Raw genomic sequence first — 11,737 nt, forward strand, 5'->3', positions numbered from 1 at the left:
TCTTAAAAAGGAGTTTGTAGGACTAGGTCATATGTAAGGACTCTGGACAATAATTCAGATCCTTATATCCTCCCAAACATAAATGAGGTGGCTTCTGATGTTTGACTGTATTTACCTGATTATAATCATTTCGGTACCCTTTCCCTGATTACACTAATTAGTTTCCCTTTGTAAAATTTTTTTTCTATTTTAATAACAAACTCATAGAATTAATAGGTTGTGTATATTAATATTTATTATAAAATTTGCATATAATATGTGCTCAAAATTGAAGCAATAGGTAAGAATTATTAATTGGACATCTACTACTTACCGTGTAATATGTATTTAGTACTTACAACATGTTAGTATTTAAATGAATGCTATGGGGGAGCACAGATGTTTACGACCCAGTTTATCATCTCAGGAAGAGAAAATAATATGACTTAATCATTTACCATGTGTAATTTTATGTAGTATTTTATAAATTTATGATAACTTTTGGTTTGTAGAAGTTCAAGAAGCATTTTGAGTAGATCACTGTATGTTATTTATAGAGGAGGAAGCTAAAGTATTTAAATAGCTTACTAAAGGTCACATGGTTCAAGAATTGCAAAACTAGAACACAGCCCTAACATACTTTCTGAACTCAAAGCATGTGTGCTTTTCCATAGTGAAATAACATTTATTGAGAAAATCAGTGTGAGATAGTTCATGATTTATACCATAATGACATCAAAATCAACGTGAAATAGAAGTGCAGAGAGGAAAGAAGACGATTTCTGATGTGAGAGATTAGGAAAACTTCATGGAGGAAGGATCTTTTTTTTGGGTCATGAAGAATGGTTAACTTCTGAGAGGGAGAGATGAAGAAGGGAATTCTAGGCACTAGACTCATCTAAATAATGGAGGCAGAGAGTGTTTAAGGATGGTGAGAGGCTCAGTTGCTGAAACTGAGAGATGTTGAGAATTAATTAGACAGCATAGCAAGTGAGGTTGCAGTCATATCTTTGAGATGCCCCTAGGCTTATGCCCTACTTTATCTAAAAGAGAGTTAAACACTGGAAATTTTCATCCTTTCAAAGATTAAACCAGTCCTTATGTTCAGGACAGTGTTAAATGGATAAAACTTAAGAGGCAGGGGAGGCTGGCAAGGAGGTCAAGAAAGAGGAGATAAGCACTGAAACTAGTCAATGCCAAAGAAGCACTTCTCTCCTCTGGATGACTCCCAATTCACAGATTTGTGGTGCTGCCTTCCCTCTTTCACTCCTTCTTTATCAATTTTCAGTAGACCATCAAAATACTCTTAAAATTTAAATTTGATTAGGCCATTCCTTTGCTTAAAACTCTCCAGTGGCTTTCCTTGGCACCTAGAATACAATCCTAACTTCTTGTTTTCAAGTTTTTATTTAAATCCCAGTTAGTTAACATACAGTTAACTAATACTAATATTAGTATTGGTTTTGGGTGTATATATATAGTGATTCAACATTTCCATGTAACACCTGGTGCTCATCACAAGTGCACTTCTTAATCCCCATCACCTATTTAACCCATCCTCCCACCTACTTCCCATCTGGTAACCATCAGTTTATTTTCTATAGTTAAGAGTCGGCTTCTTGGTTTACCTTTCTCTTTCTTTTCTTCCTTCTTTCTTTCTTCCTTCTTCTTTCTTTCTTTCTTTCTTTCTTTCTTTCTTTCTTTCTTTCTTTTTCTTTCTTTCTTTTTCTTTCTTTCTTTCTTTCTTTCTTTTTCTTTCTTTCTTTTTCTTTCTTTCTTTCTTTCTTTCTTTTTCTTTCTTTCTTTATTCTTTCTTTCTTTCTTTCTTTCTTTCTTTCTTTCTTTCTTTCTTTCTTTCTTTCTTTCTTCTTTTCTTCTTTCTTCCTTCCTTCCTTCCTTCTTTCTTTCTTTTTTTCTTTTTTTCCCTATGTTTTGTTTCTTAAATTCTACTTATGAGTGAAATCATATGATATTTGTCTTTCTCTGACCGACTTACTTTGCTTAGCATAATACTCTAGTTCTATCCATGTCATTGCAAATGGCAAGATTTCTTTCTTTTTGATGGTTATGTAATATTCCATTATAATACACACACACACACACACACACACACACACACCCCACATCTTCTTTCTCTTCCTCTCAGATCTAGGGTCAGGGTTAGGGTTAGGGCCATGGTGAGGGTATGTGCCTGGTGTCCTGTAGTTCAGAGACCTCTCCAGAGGGGGTGAGGTTATGGTTAGGTTTAGGGTTAGTGTCGTAGAGGTTAAGGGTTAGGGTTAGGTCTAGTGTTATGGTTAGGTTTAGGGCATGTGCCTAGCATCCTGCAGTTCATAGACTTTTCCAGAGCACAAAACCCCAGACTCTTGCTGGGGTGAGAATGGATATGGCAGCCATCTCACCAAGTGTTACAAAGACTATATATCTCATGCTACACTCACCCTGGCTCACTTCTTTTCAGCCAACAAGTCTTTCTGTTTGTTGATCCTTCTGTTTTATTTAGGATTTTTGTAAATGAGTTTTGGATATTTTGTGAATGCTTTGTTGCTTCTTGGTATTTGTCCCCCTTTCTTGCAATGTTCTCCTCTTATATATATTAAGATCTCAGCCCACATATCACTTTCTTAGGAAGATATTTAGTGTTTAAATCCTGTTGTTATTTTTTTTAAAATACTAGTCTCTTGTTTGTTTTCCTTCATATCATATCACATTTGTCATTGTTTTATTTATTCATTTATTTACATTATGGGTCTTCTCCTTAGAAATTGCAGGCAGGCCATGTTGATAGCCCACAAAGAAAGGCACTGAATTTATAGCAAAGCTGAAAGAGAATTACAGAGCTAAGAAAACACAGTGAACACATGTTTTTCATTTTGTTAAAACAATAGCAAATACTACTTTTTAAAAATTACATATTTTCTTTGTGATTGTTTATACTCTGTCCATTCTGTTTTTCTGTGAACTACTGTGACATGAAATACATATGAGTTAGCAGAAAGAGTATGCTTCTCCCAGAAATGTGCATGGAGCATTGAAGAGTATGTTCCCAACATTTAACAATTCTGCAGAACTAAGTTAGGGATTGCTTCTCTCGTATAAGACACAAACACAGCTATTTTGTTTTATTTTTATTTTTGTGCAACAAAAATGATTCTAATACCTCTGTACTAAAAGTTCTGAATGGAGTAAAGTTTCCTCAGATGCCAGCAAGGCTTCAACCTATTTCCTTTCCTTTGCCAATGAATGATAATATTCTTCATTGTTGAGCTCTTTTGGAGTATCTTTCTGACAAGATTTTCTTTGCAACCAATGTACACACACATACACACACACACACACTCAAGTGTTTATGAGACCTGTGCACTTGACTCCAATTGGCAATAGGGTCATAAGCAGATACTACACAGATCTTAACTGTAGTTGACTGTTACAGCCACATTATGTCATAATTAAATTTATTCTTGATTTTTCTCTAATACATGGTAGTCGATGTAGAAGTCAAGTTTTATGTGCTAGGTCATTGTTAGTAATCACTTTTATAAAGTCTGTAATATTATTTTCCAGCTAATATTTTAAAATCTTTCTATATATATTGATCAAGGGATAATCATATGTATTTGCCTTGTGAATAACATTTGTTAGCTATTATTAACATTAAATTTATCTTCATCATTCTCTTAGACTCTAGAGTGACCTTCTCAGGAATTAAATTCACTAAACCCAACTCTCAACATTCCCTCTTGTGTTTTATTTCCTTCATAATTATTATGCGACCAAGAAAGGCACATTGAACTATCTCATGTTTTTTAGAGCATTGTAGAAGCAATCTAGTCCATGCCTCTTCACGAATTTAACTTGTTGCCCAGAACAGATTTTTACTATGAGGAGTATCCTATGTGTTGGTATTCATAATTAGAAAATCTTGACTCCTCTGGGGACAGAAATGATAATAAGATATCATAAAACATTATCTTGTTTTTTTTAATTTAGTGACACAGTGACCTTGATTGACTAGAAATTTATTCAAAATTATAAAAATAGAGGGGAAAAACCCATTAATGTTATCAGATTTCAGCTTAGATCCAAGACTGGCTTGACCAATATAATAAAGTTCTTACTGTCTTCAGAACATCAGAGAACTTACTATCCGTGCTTTGGTCTTTGAAGTCACCATGACACCATTGCCTCTGATAAAAGAGTTTATTTATAACTTGCTCAGCTTATGTCCTTTCCCACTGAATCAGCAGGCTTTCTAAGGTTTGGGGATATAATTTCAAGGACTGTTAAACCTCTGTCAAAGTTTGGTTGGCCCCCTGAGGGGCCCTGTGTTTCAACATTCTCTTTGCTAAGACAAGACTTCTCAAGAAAGCGCTCAGAAAACTGACAGCTTCAAGTACCAGAGGTTTTGTAACTTGAAGTGGCATTTAATCTGAAAAATAACATTAGCAAATCAGCATATAATTGGCTTTCTATTTCCTTTTCCCACCCCTCATTATTTTTTCTTTTTGGTTGGCTAAGATGCAAGTCAAAATTATACTTGATACAGCAATTTCCTAATCTCTTCAAAAGGATGTTCCTATGCACACAATTAAGTAGATGGAATGTCATTTCTTCAGAAAGTAGAAAAATGTATATTTTAATAGGGACTGTTTATATTTCTAATGTACCTTTTTCATTGTCTCTTTTATAATTCATATATCCACTGAAGTTTAAGGGGACTCTGCCAACAACTAAAATCTGTGAACAAATTTGTCAAAATATGTAAAAAAGGAAAATTCTCATACAAGCATTTCATTTCTGTATTTAATTGCTCTTGGGTCCCCTCATCACTTTTCAAGTTGCTCTGCTTCTCAGCTCTTTTGTTCTATACTATCTTCACATTTCAGATTTATCAAGCTAGTGGGTCAATGGAAAATATCCCAGGACCTTCTATGAGATATGGATCCTCCTGACACCTTCTTAAATTCTCATTTTCCATAATATGACTTCTAGCATCCTTTTTTAAAATACCCTTTGTCTCATTTTTTTCCACAAAGCAAGGTTTTATTAAATAGCATTTAGGTAAATAACCTGTCCTTTCCTTGAATTTGTTTCACAATGCTTTGGTTAACATTCAGTACTGTTTGCATAAAATACATGCACACAGTAGCATTTCTATAGTATTCTCTGTATGATAGTGTTTCATTCCAATATGACAGCGCTGTTCTGCTCCCCTTATTGCTGAGATCAAATAAAGCTGGGGGGGATATTAGCATTGCTTAAGGTGACTTATGTTGATGAGAGAATAGGAACTGGACACTGGACTCTGATTCTCTTCTGCAGCTTAGTTCTGACAGCCTTGCTTCTTTACCACAAGTCGTATTTTCTTCAGGAGTAACAATCAGACTGTGTTGATTCACATCTTTTTGATAAGGTCCCCAAGGACCTATTGACGTCTGCATGAATACAAATTAAGCTTAGGTTCTACTCTTTGTGCTGTGTTCTGCTGTTAGTTTCATAGGCTTTAGAATGTAATCCAAGTTCTCTGTTTAATACCTTGTAACTTTAAGTAAGTTCCTCAACCTCTCCAAGACTCAGTTTTCTCAAATGTTAATGGAGATCATAATAACTTCATTATAGGGCTATCATTAATTTTTGTAAGATATTTCATATAAAGTGGTCAACACCCAATGAATGGTGGTGGCTATTACTGTTAATACTAAGTAATAGTTATAAATCTTGCTCTTAATCACATTGAAATTTGATTGGTAAAATAAGAATTATCTATAACATAAGAATTACCAATTATTAAAAATTTACTGTCTTACTTGATATTGGGATAAGCATTGCACAAATACCTAATTTAGTTATAATAATAAATCCATAAGAAGACATTTTGTAGCATCCATTTTTTGGATGATGAAACTGATGCTTCAAGAGGGTAAATTTCTTGCTCAAAGTATCCAATGTAAAGCAGAGCCAGGATTAAAATCTAGGCCTTTGATCCCAATGACCAGGCTCTTCCCTGCTTTCTGATATGAATGCTAGGTGACATAGTACAAAAGGTTTAACAGATGTTGAAAGAATTTGGAAGAAATGATTGCTGTTGGTTTGAAGAGCTCACAGAAGAGTTAAGCTTTCAACTGAATCTTGAAGGCAAGGAAGCAGTGGGTATCCCACAATGAGAGGAAAGATTCTTGTTTTCCCTGCATACTTTCTTAACAATAAGATATTCAAATTTAAATATATTCATTTAGACATTATACTTACAAAATAAATCACAAATGCCTAGATCTGAAAATAAAAAAGAGATCGATCTTACTTGGTCAGGCTAGCAACCACCAAAAATATCTAGCAATTTCTGTGTTCTGCTTCATTACTTAAAGGTATTAGGAATTCTTCAGTCAAAAAGAAAAACTTGAGACCGGGCTCGTCCGCTGACGGTGGAGATGTGGGAGCTGAAGCCACCTGCAACGTTCTGCGAAGCTGGTGGGACACCATGGCAGACAGCTGGGATCCAGTCAGCGACCAGATGAAGCTCTGGAAGGAGCAGCAGGCCGCACAGAAACCTGACGTCCTGACCACTGGGGCTGGCAATCCAATAGAGACAAACTTAATGTTATGACAGCAGGGCCTCGTTGGGCCCCTTCTTGTTCAGGATGTGGTTTTCACTGATGAAATGGCTCACTTTGACCAGGAGAGAATCTCTGAGAGAGTTGTTCAGGCTAAAGGAGCAGGGGCTTTTGGCTACTTCGAGGTCACGCATGACATTACCAAATACTCCAAAGCAAAGGTATTTGAGCATATTGGAAAGAGGACTCCCACTGAGGTTCGATTCTCCACTGTTGCTGGAGAGTCAGGCTCGGCTGACACAATTCATGACCCTCGTGGGTTTGCAGTGAAATTTTACACAGAGGATGGTAATTGGGATCTAGTTGGAAATAACACCCCCATTTTCTTCATCAGAGATGCCATATTGTTTCCATCCTTTATCCATAGTCAAAAGAGAAACCCTCAAACACACCTGAAGGATCCGGACATGGTCTGGGACTTCTGGAGCCTGCACTCTGAGTCTCTGCACCAGGTTTCCTTCTTGTTCAGTGATCGAGGGATTCCAGATGGAAACAGGCACATGAATAGATATGGATCACATACTTTTAAGCTGGTTAATGTAGCAGGAGAAGCAGTTTATTGCAAATTCCATTATAAGACAGACCAGGGCATCAAAAACTTTTCTGTGGAAGATGCAAGACTTTCTCATGAAGATCGAGACTACAGCCTCCAAGATCTTTTCAATGCCATTGCCACAGTCAACTACCCCTCCTGGACATTTTATATCTAAGTCATGACTTTCAGTCAGGCAGATACCTTTCCATTCAATCCATTTGATCTTACCAAGATTTGGCCTCACCAAGACTACCCTCTTATCCCAGTTGGTAAACTGGTCTTAAACCGGAATCCAGTTAATTACTTCACTGAGGTTGAACATCCTACATTTGACCCAAGCAACATGCCACCTGGCATTGAGCCCAGCCCTGGCAAAATGCCTCAGGGCCGTCTTTTTGACTGTCCTGTCACCGCCACCGCCTACAACCCAACTATCTTCAGATACCTGTGAACTGTCCTTTCCGTGCTGGGGTGACCAACTACCAGCATGATGGCCCCATGTGCAAGTTCGACAATCAGGGTAGTGCTCCAAATTACTACCCCAATAGCTTTAGTGCTCCCGAACAACAGTGTTGTGTCCTAGAGCATAGCAGCCAATGTTCTCTGGACGTGCAGCGTTTCAACAGTGCCAATGAAGATAATGTCACTCAGGTGTGGATGTTCTATTTGAAGATACTTGGTGAAGAGGAGAGGAAACACCTGTGCGAGAACATTGCTGGCCATCTGAAGGATGCACAAGTTTTCATGCAGAAGAAAGCAGTCAAGAACTTCAGTGATGACCACCCTGACTATGGGGCCTGCATTCAGGCTCTTTTGGACAAATACAATGGTGAGAAACCTAAGACGCGATTCACATCTTTACACAGCATGAGTCTCACCTGGCTGCCAGGGAGAAAGCCAATCTGTGAGAGTCGTGCCCCAAGTTGCTCTCCACCTGTGAAGCAAAGCGTGGTGTTCGCACACATACCCACTCTTCGCTGAATAGAAGATTCTCCTGTGCTAGGTACATTTTATGTCTTTAAAATGATAATCCAGGTTTCTATCGCAAATAATGTTGCAGTGGCTTTTAATGCTATTTCCCTAGGGAGAAGCAAGGGTAGGGCTTAACACTGATATAAAAGAAAATGTATTTGTTTTTGGTGCTGGGTTGGATTATTCACTTAAAATGACTAGAATGAAAGTTTCTGGCAGAAATATGATTTTATTTGATAAGATAAAGTCTTGGTGAAATTAGTATGCTTAATATATCATCTCATGGCCTTATTATATAAAAATATGGCTGTAATTATATAAGAAGAAAAGATAATCTACCCAGAAATTTTAATTTTTCTCAGTTCCATATAGGAAAAACACATTTAATGCATTGATATCTCTTGAAAATAACTTCAGTGACATCATGGCTTAATGCTTATTCCTGCCTGAAATTGATTGGGTTTTTTTAAAACTTGGAATTACATTCATGCTAATATAGCATTGATTTTACAACAGACTGATTTGTAATTGCTACATTTTTAAAATAAAATAATCTGTACATAAAATACAAAAAGGAAAACTCATGAGGGCAATGGATAATATGGTCCTTTTATATTAATTATTTAAGGTGAAAATATGGGGAAAAGTTTTAATTTTCCTGTGCCTTTCTCCTGTTAATTTTAAGATTTCCCTAATGCACAGTATTGGACTTCTCTATTGACTTCCTGTACTCTCATTTTTTTTTTCTGGGAAGTCTTCTGTAGATAGAGTTTATATTTTACTATCTATTTGCCAAATAGCATATATTTCCTTGTATTTTAATCTTGTATCCTATAACCTTGATGTAATTGCTTACTAGTTCCTTTCCAGAAACTATTTATTAGAGATTTTTTAAGATTTCTACCTAAATCAAAGTTTTATTTTTTTCTTCCCTTTTATTATCTAAAACTTCCAGTACAGTGTTGAAAAGCAATGGTGAGAGGGGACATCCTTGTCTTGTTCCTGATCTTAGCAGAAAATCTGTGAGTTTTTCACCATTAAGTATGATTTTCTTATAGATAGTCTTTATCAAGTTGAAGACTTGTCCCTCTATTTCTTGGTTGCCAAAAGTTTTTATCATGAATGTATATAGGATCTTGTCATATGTTTTCTCTGCATCTATTGATACGGTCATGTGATTTTTTCTTTTTTAACCTATTGATGTTATGGATTATATTAATTGATTTTTGAACATTGAACCAAGCTTGTATACCTTAGATAAATCATACTTGTTGTGGTATATGATTTTTTAATGCATTCTTGGGTTTGATTTAACAGTATTTTTGTTGAGGATTTTTGAATTTATGTATATGAGATATATTGGTCTGTAGCTTTCTTTCCTTGTGTTTTTTTTTTTTTCCCCTTTGAATTTAGGTTAATACTGGTCTTGCAGAATGAGTTAAGAGGTATTCTCTCTGATTCTATCTTCTGGAAGAGATTGTAAAGAATTGTTATAATTTCTTCCTTATATGTGTAATAAAATTTTCCAGTGTACTCATCTGTGCCTATTGCTTTTTATTTTGGAAAGTTGTTTGTTTATTCAACTTCTTTAATAGATATTGTCCTATTTGGATTGTCTGTTACCTCTTATGTGAATTTGAGCATCATGTGTTTCAAAGAATTGGTCTGTTTCATGTAGGTTATCAAATTTGAGGGCAAAAAGTTGTTCATAATAGTCTTTTATTTTTCTTTTGTTGTCCATGGGATTTGCAGTGTTGTCACCTCTTTCATTTCTGATACTAGCTAGTTATGTCTTTTATTCTTAGCTAACTTGACTAAAGGCTTATCGATTGTGTTGGTTTTTTCAAAGAACTGGCTTTGGGTTTGTTGATATTCTCTAATGGTTTTCTATCTCTATGTCATTGATTTCTGCTCTAATTTTTTTATTATTTCTTTTCTTCTGCCTACTTTGGATTTAATTTGTATTTCTTTTTCTAGTCTTCTAAGATAGAACCTTAGATTGTTGATTTTAAATTCTTCTTTTTAAATATATGCATTCAATGCCATCTCTAAACACTGCTTTTGATAATATCCCACAAATTTTGATAAGCTGTAAAAATACAGCTCACTTAGTTGAGAGTATATATATTTTAAAATTTCTCTTGAGATTTATTGTTTGGCTTATATGAGGTATGTTTTTTAATATTCAAGTATTAGAGGATTTTCCAGTAATCTTTCTTTTGTTGACTTCTATTTTAATTCCACTGTGGTCCGAAAAAAGATAATAATATATTATGTCTATTATTTTGAAGTTGTTAAGTGGTATTTTATGGTTCAAGATGTTGTCTATCTTGTGATCTTGAGATGAATGTGTATTTTGCTCTTGTTGAATGAAGTAGTCAATCAATGTCAATTACATCCCTTCAATTAATGGTGCTGTTGATGTCAACTGTGGCCTTACTGATGTTCCACCTGCTGTATCTGTCCATTTCAGATAAAAAGTTGTTAAAGTCTTCAAGTATAACAGCATATCCATTTGTTTATCCTTACAGATATATCAGGCTTTGCCTTACATAGTTTGGTGCTCTGTTGTTAGGTGCATACACATTAAGAATTGTTATGTATTCTTGGAGTATCTATCCCTTTATTATTAAATAGTGCCCCTCTTTATCCCTGATAAATTTCTTTATCTGAAGTCTGCTATGTCTAAAATTAATACAGTTATTTCTGCTTTTTTTTGTTAATGTTACTGTGGTATATCTTTCTCTATCCCTTTACTTTTAATCTGTATGCGTTTTTATGTTTCAAGTGGGTTTCTTGTAGACTATGTATTTTTGAGGCTTGTTTTTTGAAAGAGATGGTCTCTGTCTTTTAATGGTGTATTTAGATCATTGATGTTTAAGTTTAAGGTAATTATTGGTATAGCTAGATTAATATCTATTGTGTTTGTTACTATTTTCTAGTTGTTGCCCTTGTCTTTTGTTCCTATTTTCACAATTTTCCTACTTTTTTTGTGATTTTTATTGAGCATTTTGTATGATTTCATTCAATCTTCTTTTTTAAAATTATTTGTTTATTTTAGGGAGAGAGAGAGAGAGAGTGAGTAGCACATGAGTGGGGGTGGGGGTAGAGAGGGAGGGAAAGGGACAAGCATATACCTTGCTGAGCATGGAGCCCAACGGGGGCTCCATCTTATGATCCTGAAATCATGACTTGAGCTGAAATCAAAAGTCAGATGCCTAATCGACTGAGCCACCAAGGCACCTCATCATTTAATTTTTCTTACTTTATCAATTATACTTGCTTTTTTTTTCAGAGCTTGCAGCATATATACTACTAGCAACAAATGCTCTTAATTTTGTTTGGAAGGTAAACTTTTCACTCATCCCTAATTTTACATCTATCTATCTATCTATCTATCTATCATCTATCTATCACTTTCTCACCTTCACATGCTGCTCTGTCAGACTGTATTTCTTCCTTAATTCAAAAACCAGTATGAAACTTTCACAAAACCCTCTCTGATTCCTCCCTCTTTATGCTGTTTATACAGTTATTCTAGTGATTCTTAAGGAATGGGCCATGAATGTGTTATATGTCCAAATTCTTTTGTCCTGTGTATTTTAAATAAGTTTTTCTGTCTCTCTCCTTTGACTTCTAG

General features: G+C 35.2%; 1 pseudogene; it reads left to right on the top strand.

The window, feature by feature from the left end:
- Nucleotides 1-6,457: 6,457 nt before the first annotated feature.
- Nucleotides 6,458-8,048, top strand: LOC112915868 (catalase pseudogene; annotated as a pseudogene).
- Nucleotides 8,049-11,737: the final 3,689 nt, after the last annotated feature.

The sequence above is a fragment of the Vulpes vulpes genome, chromosome 7, assembly GCF_048418805.1.
Source record: "Vulpes vulpes isolate BD-2025 chromosome 7, VulVul3, whole genome shotgun sequence".
In the NCBI taxonomy this organism is placed as follows: domain Eukaryota; kingdom Metazoa; phylum Chordata; class Mammalia; order Carnivora; family Canidae; genus Vulpes; species Vulpes vulpes.